The following is an 18,977-nucleotide window of genomic DNA, read 5'->3' as shown; positions in this document are numbered from 1 at the left end:
AGCTGCAGAATCTGAAAGAGTTCCCACGAATTAAGAGGAAAGTTTTTGACCAGCTCATCACTCATCAGAACTCATCTCTCACTCTATTGCCCGTCAATGGGCGGAGGAGTTGAACGTGTGACTCATCAAAAACAAGGCACAAATTACTCCCTTCAAACACACATCCAACCCCCCTACCAGCTGTATCCTCCATAACCAGCGTGTGGCACATGAGCTTTGTGGTTCAAACTGGAAAAAAATGGCTTTTAAATCGGAGAACCACAAATCACAGACAGGCTTGAGTTCAGCTGCAACAATCACTGGTATTCACGTGCAGGCACATGTACTCAAACACACCTCTCAGACTGAGCTCTCTGGTTTATGTTCTCATCAATGCATGTGGCTAGATAGGGGGGGAGAAGACGAGAGAAATAGTTGAGGGAGTGAGGCTGTCCAATTAAGCAATTACAAGCTTTGGGGCCCAGAGTTTCCATGACTTTATCTCAGCAGCTTCTGGAGTTCACCATGGAGGCTCCGCAGCGTCTCCTGGAAAGAGGCCTGAGAAGGGAGATGGTGGTTTCTGATACAGATGGATGTCCATTACTTGCTGCCCTGGGGTTTAGTGGTCTGGACTTCCATCATATATCAGGTGAAGTCTAGACAACTCAAAAGCCCATACCAAGCTACAGAGAAACAGTCAATCAATCTTTTCTACTTACTATCTTCTCTTGTCTCACGTTCCTCTCCCATCTATCCTCAACTTTGCCTTATGTGTTTTTGCTTTCTTTCCTGTCTTTTAACTCTCTGCCACTGCAGCTGTAATTTACCGGCCTCTTCAAAGTTAACTCTCTAAGAAACATCTGCGTGTATGTGTTACCTGGATGAAAAAAGGGCTGGACTTTTGTTTGAGGCAAAGTGGAGTTCAGCTTGTCTGGGCAGGGTTATGTAAGACTTGGCAGGACAGGCTCTCACAGCTTCTGCCCATTCACCACAGCGAGTGCAAGCTGTGGCCTGCATGGCATTGAGCTTAACCCAACTGTAATTCTTGCCCAACTCGGCAAAAGAAGGAAGATAATGCCTGCCTGGATCACCTCTGCTTGATGTTTTCTGCATATGTCTGGCTCCCCCAGCACGGATGGAGCGGCTGTAAAATCTATTTAGGTCAGACCTATTACATTTCACTCCTTGTTCCCTGCTTCAGCAGTTTGGGGGTTCAGACTGCCTTCACTCCATTTGTCTCCATCCAGTAGATGTTTCTGCCTTATGTATAGTGCATAGTTTAGAAAAAACAAAGGGACAGAACCTACAGTGATAAAACACAGAAAAGAAAATTGATTTTTTTCTAATTTTAAAAGATCTTTTGGGATCAGCTCGGCATGTATGTTCTTTTTCAGTCACACTTTCCTGACATATGTCTGGTTACACACATCTGCCTGTCTCTACTAAGCAGCTTGACTCCACAGATGGGGTGATGTACATTTTATAAGGGAGCCTTTAAAATGAATGATGGAATTGGAATACCTAAAGGGAACGGCTCTACATTTAGGGAAACACGCCATTTACGTTTTTTTCCTGAAGCGTTTTGATCCCTCTTCCATGTTTTATGGCTAAAGCTAAAGCAAAGAGCCGCTAGCTCAACTCGGCAATAAGAATAGCAACAGGCTGAAATTATAAACTGGGCCTAAGGTAATGAAATCCATTACCAGGAAACTCAAAGAATAACAGATTGAAATGTATCTTCTTTCCGGAAAACAACATGAAAACATAATTTTTCACCATCAGAAACTTTTGTGTTGTAAATTTTTAAATGCATTTACTCTCAAGAAAAATAAGTATTAAACTTGGAGTTGAGGACAGTTTTTTGTCAGTTGTTTGTCAGCTTGATTGCAGATAAAAACTACTGGCCAGCATTCATAAAACTTCCTAGAAGGGTGGATCATTGGCCAAGGAAGAAGTCATTACATTTGGGACCGTGTCCGACTCACGTACAAGCCATTTTGTGCTGGATCCTGATTTGGCTCGCTAACATGCAATAATATCAACCAAACTGTGACATCAGGGTCTAAATTATAGTGCATTAGACTCAAAAACAAATCACAATTCCTTCCATGTAAACAAACACTTTTCTGTAACCACTGGTGTTCATATCAGTTGTGTCTTGTTTGTGATGTTGGGAAGGTCTGAAAGGATGGTTTTTGTTTTTCTGGTCTCCTCAAATGCAGGTTGAATAAATATTTAACATTAAACAGAACATCGGGCCACACGGAAGCACCCGTTGGTGCTGCAGCCTCATAGCAAGAAGGTCACCGGTTCAATTCCCAGCTTGGCCGGTGGGCCTTTCTGTGTTTCTGTTTGCATGTTCTCCCTGTGCATGTGTGGGTTCTCTCCGGGTACTCTGGCTTCCTCCCACAGTCCAAAAACGTGCTCATCAGATTAACTGGTCACTCGAAATTGTCTGTAGGTGTGAGAGTGAATGGTGAATGGTTGTCTGTCCATGTGTCAGCCCTGCGATTGACTGGCAACCAGTCCAGGGTGTACCCAGCCTCTCGCCCAATGACAGCTGGGATAGGCTCCAGCCACCCGCGACCCTGAATAGGATTGGAAAATGAACGAATGAATGAAAGAACATCATAAATGTACAGCATAGATATTTATGCTTTGGCACACAACTAAGCATGGTCATTAGAGAGGTATCCAGACCATATTTTAGTAATCAAAATGAAGACTCAAACTCGAGTCCAACTCAGAACCTAATTTCATGACTTGTTACTTGATGAGCAGGTATTAGGTCTTGGAAGATGAAGAGGACAAATCAGATTTACTTATTTATACATATTGGCAAATGGTAAATGGACCACTACTAATGTAGCAACTTTCTAGTCTTTCTGGCTACTGAAACGCTTATACTGCTGCGTCGTTCACCCATCCACACCTCATTCACAGAATGATGGCATTGACCTTTATTGAAGAGAACCATTAGTTCAAGCTAACACATTCATACCCATTAACACACCGCTGACCAAGAGTGGTTCAGTGTCTCGCACAAAGACACCCAGAAAAGTACGTGAGAGGCTAAAATTACTTAGACTGTTAATTGCATTAACAGCTACAGTGGCTGTGGATCAGTGGTAGTTGCCATCTCTCATTTGGAAGGTTGAGGGTCCAATCCCAGCTCCTGCAGTCACATGCTGAGGTGTCCTTGAGCAAGACACTGAACCCAAAATCACAGTGGTCCAGCAGTGTGAGAACACATGTGTTGGCTAACACTGATGGTCCCTGAATGTGGTGTGGGCCGTTGGAAGTGATTGGCAGTGTAAAGGGCTTTGGTGGTAGGGAAGACTAGAAAAGCACTAAGCAAGTATGGTTCTATCAACCATTGCATTACTGTTAGCAGAGTTAGCCTCCAAAGTGACTCGACCATTTACTCTAAGTTTTTCAATTGATTAAAATACTGGCTAATAGCAGGTGATTTGTAGCCACCTTGCAACGGTCCAACCACTCTAAAAATCAATGCATGCATGTCCCCATAAAGAGATGGGTGTCGCTTTTCACACATAATGCACAGTGCTGTAACTTCATACATAACTTAATCTTCAAGGCACCAGAATCAACTAGAGTCCCATGGGAGGGAAATGAAATGTGCTTTTTTAACATACTGAAGGGCCCATACAGTTGGGGTTGGTGCAGTGAAAGTTTAAAGTGCAACAGCAGTCCCCCTTGTAATAAATAGTGATTTTAGTGATGAAGAGTTAAGAACTGGATAGGGACTTGAGTTTGCTATGAACACTGAAGACTGACAACTCAAGACTTGACTTGGACTTAAGGTTTGGTGACTAAACCAACCCATTGATCCAGACTTATCCAGGTGGGGCTCTTGCATATTGAAATATGATGAAAGACCAGACGATTGGCTTCGTTAGAGCTCCGTGTTCTACTCTGTTATAAATTTCAGTTTAACTTGTTAAAGAGATGGTTATTTGATTGTATTGTATTTGATTTTATTTGACCTTTAATTAACCAGATAGAAACCTATTGTGATCTAGATCTCTTTTGCAAGTCTTATATGTATTGATATGTATTCATATGTATCACAGTAATAAAAAATGAATTAGGATATTTTAGGCTTAAATATGCTGGAAACAAGTAGTCTACTAATTGAAGTTTTTCAACAACCAATACTAACAATTAGAAAGCAGGTCCACAGATGGATGATATCCATGCTGATATTATGCTGTTGTTTTTGATCTTTGCATTTGAACAGTACAGCCATTTATAATAAAATCATCATTCATGCTATGCCTGTACAGTCTAATACTCTTAGCTATTGACATGTTTTAGATGGATTTAACATTTAATCAGATCTCTCTTTTTTGATTTCCTTTTTGTAATAGCCCTTGTGAACTGAAGTATTTGACGATGTTGGTCTTCTCAAAATGCCTCTGGCCTGAATAATTGGCTCAGCAGGTCTGTCTCGACAAGACACAGAGACTACCAGGAAATATTATACAAACTCTTCCAAAAAAATCCAACCATCCCCATGAGTCATTGAGTTAAACTTCAAGTGTATGATGAGTCACATGACACATCATCATTTACTGTTATTTGTAGAAGAATTTGGTCATGGATATTTTGTGTTCAAGCACTGGACTGCGAGGATTTCCATCCCCCACAACCAAAATGAAAAATTCTTTCAGTCTGTGTGTATTTATACACAGTGTGCAGTGAATGAAATATGTGCATATGGGTGAGCTAGCCTGGTGTGGTTCCAGCTACACAGACAGCTACACAACACTGATCCTGGATAAGATCCAGGTCAGCAGATGACCAGTGGGCCTCATGTGGACCTCAGATGTTTGAAGTGAGCTGATAGACAAGGAAAATTCCACAGGGTGCAAACATTAATTCAGCAGCAGCCTACGGTACAGCTGCACGACAGTGAACCGTATGGTATAAGCAGATCACAAAAAGTCAGGAGGGAACAAGACAACATGGCTTAAGTGTTCTTGAAGACTTCTGCAGATAAGTCACGTCAGATGTGTAGGATGAGGCCACAGAGAGGTTACAGACTGAAGGTGAACCTGGAGCATTTATGGTGGTACCAGAAAGAGGGGTAGAAAAAGTTTAAGCAGGGTGTCCCTGTCAGCAAAACAGGGCCTCAGGATCTTCACTGGATCTGGAAACTAAAAATACTGAAAAACATACAACAGAGGTAGAGCCTCAGAGACAGACTCCCCATTTCACATCACATAGGATGCAAACAACAAACAACATCAACACATCAGTAAACTAAAATTACTTGGGTTTATCAGTTCAAAACTGATATTCTTTAGCTGGGAGTAAAGGAAATTGGGTTTATTGTTAGTGTGTTAATCATGACTCTGAGGCTAGCAGGCTGTTAGCTCATTTTAGCCTCAGAGCAAACATAGCCTGGTTGTATCCAGAAGAGATACTACCAGGAATCCCCCTAGCACAACCTCTTAAAGGGAAAGTCTATTGTTTCGAATGTATGATTTGAATTATCAACAGTGAGTGCATTACCAACAGGTGATTCTGGTCAGCTTGGGCCCTTTTGATAGATGGAGAACTGGCATAAGAGCTATGCTATCAACCGCTACAGTCAATTCTATCACATTACTTGGCTCATTTAAAGTAAGCCCCCACCCCAATGAATGTCATTGTTAAGTGGAAATGCTGTCAGAGTGTGCAGCCTTATTCAACCTCTGTTCTAGTAAATCAAACCATCCTTTGAAGCTCACTTGTCGCTCTTAGCCCAATGCAGAATCTTAGCTTAGGCAGGCAAACTCAACTTTAACCGTAAGTCTCAGGATGTCACTGCTCTCAGCCAAGAAGTTCACAAAATAAACCCTGACTAAAAAAAATAACAATTTGACTCCTCTTCTATTATCCTAAGCTAACAGTATCCTGGATTTAGCCTTGTTGGTCTATCAAACTGGCAAGAAAGCTTAACTGGAACCAAGTGATTAACTTTAATTTGACAAGTTTTCAACCCCTTTGAGAACATACTGGAGCTTTATTTTTCATAAGTATTCTGGATATTCCATCATATTTCCAGGCCCCTATGGGTTGTCTTGTATCCCTTTCTTTTAATTACTCCTTGGTCTTGACCCAGTAGTTCAGTGCAGTCTTTTAAGTCTCTTGGGGTACAACTTATGAGGGCACACCATTACTGTTTTGGAGAACACAAAACCTTGCAGATGTTTGTGCTGCTTTGATGTGCAACAGATTACACTATTTTAGTTCATGGAATGGAAAGCCAATGGCCATCTGTCTTTTTATATCCTATTTGTGTGCAAAGGCTCATATATGCAATGAACAGTTTGACATTTATATAGCACGTATCCAACAAATCATGCAGAGGTGTGTGGTGCAGTATTCCTGACAAAACAAATACTGAAGGCTCCATGTTTTGGCTGGGCAGACTACAGCAGTCCATCAGCCACAGCTTGGTTGGCTTCCAGTTAGTCACATATGTTGTCCTGACAGACATTCCTGTTCCATCTGTCTGCCGCAGCAAGAGCGCAGCTTGTCTCTAAACACCACTTAATGACGGGTTGATTTAAGTGTAAAAATCAGAAGCAGATTGGGCGTGTATCCCTGAGGTGTTTGATGTGTCAGCGGCCTCATGGGTGGAGTGGATGTTCTCTCATTTATACAGGACGTGTACATACAGATGCTGTCTGGAGCTAAAGAAAAGAAAGACATGTCACTGGGCAACAGGAATTCTCAGAATAATAATATTATATTTATCATAGATTATGGCATTACTGTATGGCTGAACAAGATTGTGTTTGATTTTCTGCATCAGCACCTAACAGTGTTTAAGTACTTAAGTCCAGAACTTGGAGTCTGAGTCCTGTCCTGACTTTCAGGATTCAGTCCTGACTTAACCTGGACTTGTGCACTGATGACAAGGTGTTGTACTTGGACTTAAACATTGACTGCATTAGACACATTGCTGTGTTATGGCTGTGTGTTACGCTTGGCACGCGAAACTGAGACGCACAAGATCCGTGCGAGACAACGCGTGAGGCTTTTATGCTTTCTAACACGCCGCGTGGCATCTGTTGATGTCCTTTCCCAAACTGCAGGGGGCAGTGTATCACAATTGCACGTCTACCACAGCACTCAACAAGATTCAAAGAAGTTTGCCTTTGTTCACAACACATTATCAAATCTGTTCTGGAGATTTTTTCTACGATCTTTTAACCGATTCCTCTTCTCAGCCGAGAGTGGCCGCAATTATTTACCACTCGGTTAACATGGTGATCTCTGAGTGAAGAGTCATACAGATGTCTGTATTTCTGCACTTCTACTACAAGGAGATCCTGTAATCCCGCCATCTTGTCCGTGCGTCTCCGTCTGGCAGGTTAGAAATTTTTGAGTGTGTGCAGTAGGAAATTTTCTTCATGAAAAGGACCACGCAAGGGGGCGTAGGTGCGAAAAAGGCACCATTCGTCCGCACAAAGCGGACACGTCAAGCATAAACCAGCCTTTAGCATGCTAATGATGATTTTGGCAATAGAAAAGATTAAATCATAGGACCCAAAGTGTAAGTTAGTTAAGATTCTGTTTAATACCCGTTGAGCTGCTGATATTTTCAGCTACTCCTCCTATCTTACACACACATCAATCTACATATCACCTGATGCAAAACAACCAAACATAGTTTAAATATATCGATGCTAACACCTTAAACACTAAATCTAAACCTTCACTGCCCTTGAACAGAATAACAAAAGCTATAAATGGCTGATATTAAAAAAATCACATACATCAAACAGTGGAAGAGGCTCCAACACTAATGTTTACAAAATGTTATTTCCACACACAGTCAGTCAAGGTTAAGACAGTCAGTAGTCTGAAGTAAAACAGCAGCCCTTGTAATAAATAATGTCAACAATGGAGACTCAGATTCAGGACTCAGATTCAAATAAGCAGGACTTCACCCTGATTCTTCTGTAGTCACAGTCTAGGACTTGACTCAGACTAAAGGTTTGGTGACTCTGCTCCAACATTGGTTCAGTGTGGTAAATGTTTCAGGCTGCAAATACAACAGCTTTAATGAGACAGAAGAGATGCTACGAGACAGGTTGTTGTCTGCTTTCTCTGGAAGTAATTACAAGCCTCATTTGTAGGTTGTAAAGAGATAAATAGACACTAACCTCAGCTCACCATACCAAAGGTTGTCACATGATCTGTTTATTTTAAGCTGGAAGGCTGGATGTCTACATGACAAAAGGTGAAGTGTCGCCTCACAGACAGGCTGAAGGCCATAAAGTTTATGAGCCTTGACTGTGACTGTGAACACAGCTTAGTTTCCAACTCAAGTTGATTGTAGCCTTTCATACAGTTAATACAAACAAAGATTACATTGGTACATACTACTAAAATACACCTTTCGAGGCTTTTTGGCTTTTGAAATTTAGATGTATTACTTTGTTGACAAAATATGCCATGTCTGAATGCCTCTGCACCTCTTACACAAATACATTAGGCTCATTAATTGTAATGGAGTGGCAACATTTTACACCTAGAGGAGTATCTTTGACTACCTTGCCTGAGTCTACCCAGGGAGCCTCCCTATAACTGTCACTCACCATGTTGTAGTGGGCCCTAAGTGGCCTGCAGCCCAGGAGTGAAATGGAAATATTACGCTGCTGAGTTTTATACCAGCTGCCCTTCTGCAAAACTCCTTAAACTGTGACAGGAAATATTTAGACAACAAGATCAGCTCTGTTGAAATCACAGGACAGATGGGACCAGACGGAGCTTTGGACCTGGGAAAGAGGAAACATACCAAGTGTAGGGTGTATATTGACCTGAAAAAAATCTGTGAGAATGTTTTCCCTTGTAAATATTTCATATTTTAGTCTTTTATTTCTTTTTCTAAAGTTGTCTCTTACACATTTTGCCCTTTATGGGATACAGGCTGGAGAGACAGGAAATGTGGAGAGTAAAGTGTGGGTGATGACATGCTCAGGGTCATGGCTTGGGGTTGAACTTCTGTATATGTCTTAACCACTCAGCCAAACTGGCACCTGATTCTTGATAATTTATAATCATTTTAATCTGAAGTGTAATCCAACTTTCTTAACTGTGCCATTTTACTTTACTCTCAACCTACATTCCTTCCTGTACACATGTGAATCTGCTTGTAATGCTTTTTCAACCGTGGGGTCACCTCAGTAAAGGGTCACTCACAGTTTAAACCTGAAGAGAGACTACAGTCCTCGTCTGAGTGGTTGCTGGTTTCACTGCAGGCCATGACCCTTTGCTGAGCATCATCATCTTCTCTCTACTCCTCCTACTTCTGCTCTCTCTTCAGATGTCCTGTTTAATAAGGGCAAAAAAAGAATCACTCAGAGAACCCCCAAAAATCTCTGTCTGGAAAATGACGGTTCATTTCCAGTCAACCCATCCGACAGAGCCTTTTTCTTTTGTCCTTGAAAAACCTAATCCCTCTTATGTTACTTGTAAAAACATAGATAAGTCTGCAGACCAGAAGCAGTCCTAATATGAATTTAAGGAAACAGAACTCCACAAACGTCACTTGTGGTGATATGTTCAAGCAGCCTCTGTGATTTAGACCTTTCTGCTTTTAAGGTTTGTTGTCTTTGTCCAGCACTGAGTACTTAAGGATCTGGATGTTCATGCCACCCCTATCATTTCTCAAACACTGCTCCCCCCAAAAAAGTCACCTCCTGTATTAAACTGAACAAAAATGTAAAAGTCTTCCATTTGAGACTTACTGCAAAGTCTAATTTGACCCTAGCTGGTACGGTGAGCAGGTCCTCTTTCTTAAAATGCTGTCCATGAGATAAAATGCTGCTTTCATGCCTTCTGTCTTTCTAAGTATACCAACTGGAAGTACCTGATTAATTTGTACAATATATGTAAGTGCAATAGGGTCATGTGCAATACATATTAAGTGAATTAGGGTTCTGTGCAATTAACAACAAGTCTGTTTTACGTATGTATCAGTTTTAGATTTTAGATTTTAGCTTTGTGTTTTTTTCTTTTTCTTCTTTTTAGCTTCATGTTTTTTTTGAGTGACTGATGCACTGACTGGTTGGCACTTTTAATCTCATTGTACATGTGACAATGACAAATAAAGATCTATCTTAAACAACTGTGTAGGAAGACACATCACAACTACTTAAACAGAGTTAAGAAGACCTGATCAACAGGTTATTACAAACTGGAAGGGTATATTTGAACCATGATCTTCAAGGAAGAATTGTGGATGGAACAAACCCTTGGAGGATTGTGATTGGAGATCAGATCAGTGAACGGATCTCAAGGAACAGCTGTGTAGACCTCCAAAAACCACTGATAATTGAGGCTAATCGGAAAAAAAATTTTCAATTTGCTAGGGAGTGTAGAGATTGGACACTGGAGCAATGGATGAAGGTCATGTGTTCTGATAAGTCCAGATACACCCTGTTCCTGTGTGATGGGTGCATCAGAGTAAGAAGAGAGGAGGATGAAGCACCCATCATGCCCATCGCATACTCTAAAAGCCTGCGGGGGCAGTGTTATGACCTGAGGTTGCTGCAGTTGGTGAAGTCAAGCCAACATTTTGCCCAAAGAATGAGGTCAGCTGGCCACCTGAATATACCAAATAACCAGGTCTTTCCATCAGTCAACTGTTTCTTCCCTGATGGCAGAGTCTGAGAAGACAATGCCAGGATTCATTGGGCTCACACTGTGGACAGGTGGTTTGTGGAGCATGAGACATGGTTTTCACACATGGATTGGCCACCATGGAGTCCAGACATCAACCTCATTGAGAATCTTTGGGATGTGTTGGAGAAGTATTACTTTACTTGTATTTTTAACAAAATTGCTGTTGACTAGTTTTTATTTGTTTTCAAGAAAAGAAAGAAAGATAAAAGTCTTTTGGTTGATGTATCCATAATTTTGTTTTTATTTGTTTATTTCAAGAAACAAACAACTTCTTATTTAATAGTGAGAAAAAAAATATAAACCTGTATTCCTAAAGAATCTTTTAAAAATACATTCAAGAGCTGACACGACCTAGCTAAACATGTGTCCAATTAAAGTATAAATGCTAATTTGAGGGAAAACCATATTTACTCTGTTTTGGGAAGTAAGTAAAGCCCTGTTTCCACCAAGCAGTCCGGTTTAGATTTGTATGGTTATGTAGGAATTGGATCGGTTAAGACTGATTACGTTTGTGTGGCTCTTTTAGTGTAATCAAAGCGTAATCAAGCTTCATTTCAGGAAAAGCTGTGTGGCGCCTGGAGAAATATAGCCACTGTCGCACGGTAAGTCATGGTCGACAGTCTGCAGTATTGTAGCCCCACCTTCTAGGATTGGGTCAGCTTAGTTTGGCACCCCAATGGAAGGGTCCCAAATAGTGGGGCAGGTTTGTCTCAGTTATTTGAGGATCTGTCCCGTGATTAGTCAGTGGAAACGCCACAAAACGGGTGCCTTACCCGGATGAACCCGCTTGCTGGAAATGGGGCTTTAGTGAGGTAAAGTGATAAAAAGAAAAAAAAAAAAGTTTGCTTTTTGAAAATGCAGCTTTTTTTTTCTAAAAAAATTGAGGTTTTGGAGATGATTTCCTTCATAATCGGTAATGAAATATAGAACCTACAATAAAAAGTGAGAATATTAATTATGAATTGCAATGAGCTGATGTAATGCGCATATCTCAACTGTGACACAAGTATTTCCAGCAGCATTCAGGTCGACCATTAGGTACTCATTATCATACGTCATACGTCAGTGGAACAACAGAGTGGAGACGTTTATTTTCTCTGCTCCCTCCATTCATCAATCCTGTGATCCCCGCTACTGCACCGACCCCATCGTCACTTGTTGTTTAAGTCAGCCGGTGTGTTTCCTCTGTGTCAAGGAGTCAAAGCAGCCAATCACACATATCCAGACGACTCAGACGGTGTTTGGATCCACATCAGACAGCAGGAACTCCCACTCTTTCTGTGGTTTAGACACATAATAATTCCACGTCAGTCGGATACGTCTGTTCAAACACATATGTGCTGCTTTCATAGGTCCCCCTCTGCTCTTCATGTATGTGTAGGGTTTGCTTTGATTTCCTCTCCTCTTTTTGTCTAAGTCTTGGGTCTGGATACAATACAAACACTGGTGCTATAGTAGGAAGCTGTGGTGTAAACCTATTTGCACCTGTTTCTGATTACACAAATGGGCCGGGGAGCTAAAGGAAACGTGTGACAGCCGCGTCTGGGGTAGCAAAACTGACCCCGGTGAAAAATGAGTGGAAAAGTAGGTGAGCACATACTGAGAGGAGTCAAACTAGCATTTGTAGTCACGGTTTGGTTGGTACCTCAGTGTGTGTGTGTGTGTGTGTGTGTGTGTGTGTGTGTGTGTGTGTGTGTGTGTGTGTGTGTGTGTGTGTGTGTGTGTGTGTGTGTGTGTGTGTGTATGTGTGTGTGTGTTTGTGTGTGTGTGTGTGTGTGTGTGTGTGTGTGTGTGTGTGTGTGTGTGTGTGTGTGTGTGTGTGTGTGTGTGTGTGTGTGTTGAAGCCTGTCTAAGTTTAGTCTGTCTTCCCTGTGAATCATTCATTCTTTCGATCTCTCTTTAGTCCACACACACAAACAGAAAGGTTCAACAGAACTCCAGCCCTTGGCTGACTCACATGCCAAATGTGAGTGTGAGGCTGAATAAATAGAGCACAGAAGTGATGAGTCAAGAGACAGTCCTAAACCAGACATAATCAATCGATCACACTTAAAAGCACTTGTACAGTCCACGAGAAATCCTTTCAGCACAGTGAAACAACTCAAAAAGGACTGGAGAGAGGAAAGTAGTCACATGGAAAAATATACAGGATAGGCCATGGCAGTAGATGTGAGATCTGTGAAGAGTGAGGTAGGAAGCCACAGAGAGCTCCGTGGTACTTGGACCTAATCCAAGATCTTAAAGGCTTCCATATCTCAGTCCTGTGTGGCTTTATTTCAGAATTTGGAGAGAAGGATAAATTCTGCTGGGCTATTTTTTTAATCAACAATTTGCTTTTAAAATTTGCTGAATGCAAAAGGACCTAAATGTTAGGAGAGTAATCTCAGACACAACACAAACTGTCTTTGCTTTATTGAAAAAGGGCACATTGTTGTAATTATCAGATGTAAATATAACATAAACTATAACACATAGACATAGTGGCCCAAAGTTTGGTAGCCACCATGTGAAAAAAGCAGAGTACTGCTCACTTTAGCTAACAACTAGCACACACTTTTTTTATTTATTTATTTTTATTTCAACGGACTGGCTGTCATTTTATTCTACTAAACAACTTAATTAGAGTATGTTAGGCTGTCTTCAGAGTTCCCCCAACACAAGAGGTTTTCCAGTCATAGATATTTTACACTTACCATCAATGATTTCAAATTGGGGCACTAATTGTCTTCTTGCTGGATCAGGAGAAGGTAAATCAATTAAACCAGCTGCAACATTTACTTGTCATTTCAGGTGTCAACATTTTTAAGACATGTGACTTGTGAAATGTGCTGCGATTCACTGAGATACATATCATGGGGACATGTATGTTATGGGATTTTTGACGTGACTAATCAGATGCTGTGAGTGGAAAGTTTGTGTTGATTTTTTATTTCTTTTTGAGAACAACTTTTTGACACCTAAGATGGATGACACTGTCTGACCTGACCTACACATTGCATCTCGTCATAAAAACACGAATACATGTACATATACATGTAAATAATGCATTCAGTCTGAATGCGTTAAACTAGAGAATAGTTCATAGTGGAGTTAGGCCATGTTATTGCCACAAACTGCTACAATGTGCTGTTAGTGGCATTAGCAATGACATAATAGTGTCTTAGGCTTGATTGAGTAAAAAAAGATAAGTTTTGAGGGGAAAAAAAGGTTTTCGTCACTTGTGACAAATAAAGAAATAGGTATTACAAATCAAGCCTGTTGAAATCTGTTATGAATCTCAGCATTTTGAAAGGAGCTTGAAGGGTTTTCTTGTTCTTTTTTAAGGAGAGTCTCAAGTGGATATTTGAGGATCTGCAATTTTTTACAATTCTATATTGGCTTTACCATAGACAAGGCAAACTCGTAGACGTAGATTAGTCCCTGCTCTCTGCTTGGAGGTGAGGTAATCAATGAAACCAGCTGGTGGAGTTTTTGGTTGGAAAGAAAACCTGCAGCCTCTTGGCCTTCCATGGCATGAGTTTGAGATCCCTGCCATAGACTGTATACAATATGGGCGTAGTCTCTGCGATGTCACCTGTCTGTTCCTGAAACAGTGAAATGAAGCCAATCATTGGACGCAGGCATATTGGATATGACGCATGCTTTGGGCTTCCTATTTTACAGCTACAGGGCACCCGTCAGTCACGTGAGCTGCGCTGTGACTGTGACTGGGCAATCAGACCATCCTAATTTTCTGCCTCATGCAGATTCTTGACGAACAGCAACTTTTAACACTCCCATATAGGCTCCATTTATCTAAACTGGATGTTACCCCTTGGGCTTCACAAATCACCACAGCAGTTTGCAGCTTGGTACTGTTCCTCCAAGAACGCTGCTAACATGCAAATGTTTGGTCACCATCATGCTAATTAGTGCACTGTTTAGGTTAGCACATTAGCTTGCTATTATTTGCTATTATGCAATAAATACAGAGTAGATCTGAACTGTTCTTTTGTTGCAAAAGAAGGTGCCCCAGATACAGACTTGGTCATTTATTAACTCACAAAAATAGGAGAAACAAACGGTCAAAACTGTTAAAGAGAACAAAAGTAAGATAAGGACTCAGGACTTTTTAAGTCTTCCTCAAAGCCCTTAACTTACATACAATACATGGACCCTGTTGCGCTCACATTTGCTTAACCTATTACTGCACTGAGTAAGCACCTTCTCCACCTTCACAGACTGATGCTTTGCCTTGAGGAGCACCTTTGGGTCAGTGTTTTGCCATAATTGCTCAGGCAAGGGATCAGGCCACCATAGTTCCTATAAAGAGATGATCCAACTTACAAGAGAGCCACAGTAGCCATGATGAATGCAATCAGGTAAGAAGATGTTGAAATGAAGAAAATCAACAGGATCAGAAAAGGATCAGATAAAGAAAAAGACCTGATGAGCTTTCAAGGAAAGATAAATATTGCGTCAAAGGAAAATTCTGGATCACCACAATTGTTTTATTCACTGTCTGGGCTCAAGAATTGAACCAAATCAATGGCAATCCTTCCAGTAGTAGTAGTTGGGGTACGTCTGTCTGGACCACAGTGGTGAATCAGCCAACCCACAGAAATCTGAATCCCTCAATTAAGCTACAAAGGCTTAATAAATTTGAATTTCTGAATGTTTTTAGCAATAAATTTCAAGAACGGCTCTTGGACTGAAAGGAAACGGTTTGGTAAGATCATAATTTGTTTTAAAGATGCAGGAGCAATGTTGTGCAACATGGTGTTTCACTGGGTTTGTAGCAGTTTGTACTTGTACAATAACACTGATGCAGGCACGGTAACAGCTGAGAGACAGTGACTCAGAGAGGCAGACAGAGTCACTCGTGCCGTGAGAGCGCAGACACTAATCACCCAAACATTATCTCTCTGATGGGGGTGACAAAGAATTGACCAGACTCCTCAAGTCTGGTATCACCTCTACCTTTAAGTACCATTCCATCGTGATACCATCACTGATGGTTTCCCTGTAGCAGGATGACTGAGTGGACTCTCAGCCCGGCTCTGTTCCTGTGGAGTCCCTTCTGTCTGGGATGGATTTGTCTGTCTGGGCTGGCCTGTGCAGGGTCGCCCTGGGGTTGTGTAAATACACACTGACTCTGGGTGGGATGAAAGCTCAAAGGGATTTTCCATGACTCGCCCCGGCGAATGGAGCGTGCCTTGCCAAACAAATGCATCATCCTCCTCCCAACTGCTGTCGTTTAGGTAGAATCGCTGGGGAGTTTGAACATTTCTCTTCCATTCATCTCTGTTGGTGCTGCAGCAGTTCCCGCTTCCTGGCATGACACTGACAGCGTTGGCTATCCATATGATGTGGCTGTTTGTTGGGATGGTGATTCTTTCCTACTGATGTCATCTGGTGGGCGGCCACAGGGGGCCGTTGTGCGTCTCTGTTTTTTGAATCAATGCTTTGTTGACATTGCTGACAATGCTTGCAGAAGCACTTCCTAACCACATTATCTGGAAGTGAATATATGTGGTTAGAAATGTAAACTATGAAGTCTTTATTATGCAATTTGGTGTAACAATAATATAATATATCATTGTCACTGCTGAACACTCAGATCAACAGTAACACATGTGCATACATGTCATGTGCTCATGTGACTTTTCATTTTTGATAAATGTGTTTTTAAAAGTCAGCTCAGTGGGAGTGAATTCCTCTGTTAAGTGATTTATTTTGAAGATTTATCCACAGAACCTGCTGTCTTTGTGAATTTCATAATTTAACACGTTACATGTTTGATCTTTCCTTCAGTTGCACTGAGTCCAATAACAACATCGCATGTTTCACTGATGACTCCTGTCAGAAGATGAAGCTCATAAATAATCATCTTTCGCTGTATTAATCCCATCGTCTTATTGACAGGGAAGCTGCCAGCATTAGTTGTTTCATAGCTGTATCGACAGGAGTGAGTATGAATAAATGGTACTGGAACAGATTCAGGAATTTGGACCTGGTACTGCCTAAACCACAAGCTGCAGGAATTTCTTCGGAAATAGGTAGAAGCAATTCACTTTGGGGCAAATAACACAGGGGATGTAACTTGGAGCTCGTGTCTTTCATCGTGCAGCTCTTTTCAACCAGAATACAATCTGGTGAAAGATCCTCTTTGTAAAGGCGTCCACAACTCATTTAAGTTTCTGTGCTCTCAACTTTTCAGCAGTTGGAGCCATTACACTGGGCAATTTCTGACATTGTAGATGCATGACATCATGATGCATGTTCACCCCTGATTGATGTCTGTTTTTGTAGCTTGACCCACAACAAGACCCCTGTTAGTAAGGGTTATTTGTCCTGACCTTTATGTTTGTGCTGTTATCCCACACATGGCACATTTTAATTAAATCACAGAGGTGTTAACAGGAAATAAACCGTCAGGTACAATGCAGGATGAAACTGAGGGGTTCCAAGTGCTTTTGTGCTTCTTTAAAACTTTGCTCAGATGCAATCAAACTTTGCTGGACCCTTTAAGAAGAGACTGTTATCTATGCTTTCCCCCCTGACATGACAGACAGTCAAAAAGTTAGTCTGAAAACTTCCAAATTTAGAGACTAAAAGGCTCCAGATTTTAGTTGTTTCAGTTTGTAGAGTTTTAAAAACTTACCTGGTACCAGTTCAGAGGCTATTATGTTACCAAGCCTGCCATCTAGTGGTCCTGGGTGATATTGCAGCACTTTTAAAAGTTAGTCCAGCTCTAACAAGTTGATAATAATTCACAAAAGAAAAAAAAAGTTTAAGCTTAATAAATACAGTATGAGAATGTTTTAATTCTGCCTTTGGCATCCATAGCAGTATAATTTCCATATGTTACTCTCCATCCTTAGTGTTTCTGTATGTAAGTATGTTTTTTTTGTTCCTTTTTATGATGCCATTTAAACCCCTGGTGTGTAATTATAGTCAAACATTGCTTAAAGTTAATGTCATGTAACAACAATATATGTGAACAATGTGGATAAGCATCAGTGTTGAAGTCACATATGGTTGAAATATTTAAACTTACATCATCCTATCTACTCAAGGTGGAGGTTCTTATTATCCTAGCTATAATTTTTAGCATTTTTACAGTCACAGCACCGGGCTAAATCATCTCTACTAGAACATTCCCTTCCTTTTAAAGCAGGAAGTAAGTCAGAGGAAGTCAATTTAAGAGATCTGCATGCAAGTTGTAATCATTTATCATGTTAATATGAAGCCCAGAGATTGTCTCAAGTAGTTGTTTTCTGTGTAACTTGCAATCTCAGCTTCATTCCACGTCTGCTTTTGCTTATGACCAAAAAAGCTTTATTGCCCCTAGAGGAGAGTATTTTTGTCCAATAAGTCTTATAAAACATCATACGCATAAAAACAGACATGCAATGCAATTAAGGACAGCACATTGCCGGAAAAAGGCATAAAAGCAGATTAAGGCTGATGTGCAAAAAGGTCAAAGATCAGATTCAGCTGCAGAACAAAGTCAGGGCACTGGTTGAGATCTGGCTGTAAGATTAACCATAATCACTTCAATGAGGCATAAATTTGTTAAAACAAAACCTTATTGTATTAAACATTCATAAATACAAGCTTTCCATACAGTGCATTAAACTAGATTTATTTGGCATTCAACTTATTAAATAAAAAATGGTATGCCATGGCCTGAACAAAGCAGGGTGAAATATTAGAAACAACATCCATTTTAAAATTAGTCGGTAACATCGAACCACCTCCTAAACTTCCATGTGTGATCCTTCTATGAGGTACTACAAGTTAGTCTGAATTCCTCAGTCTGACAGCTTTGTTGCAGGCAGAGGAGGTAGGAAAGACTTTATCTCGCTCCAAATGACCTTACAGGGCATTTTTTCCTACATGGCAACACATTTACACCCCAAAAGCCAAGGTCTGCTCAGCTTATGGTGGACTGTTATATATCAACCTAAGGAAAAACATGTTAGACCCAAAAGTCGTTGGAAAGTATAGCAGAGCTGTTGAACAAATATTATCTTAGCCTTTATACTGCTTCAGGCAGCTTAACATGTCTGCAGTTTCTGCCAAGCTGGCGTCAACAGGACACATATGGAAGAGAGAAATCAGTTTTATTTGTTCTTAGGCCAGCTGCACATGAGTTCTATATCAAACTTTATATTCCAGTGAACACATAGAACCATAAGGAGAAGTAAAGTAAATAAAAAAATCTTTATTTTTCTTACCATAAGTACCATGTTCATGTACAAGATTTGATAACAAGGTCTCAAAAATAAATCATTTCTCATGCAATT

The sequence above is a fragment of the Halichoeres trimaculatus genome, unplaced genomic scaffold, assembly GCF_033239565.1.
Source record: "Halichoeres trimaculatus isolate MK-OKI-2021-1 unplaced genomic scaffold, fHalTri1.1 fHalTri1_scaffold_17, whole genome shotgun sequence".
Lineage (NCBI taxonomy): Eukaryota > Metazoa > Chordata > Actinopteri > Labriformes > Labridae > Halichoeres > Halichoeres trimaculatus.
This window is presented reverse-complemented; position numbering follows the sequence as displayed.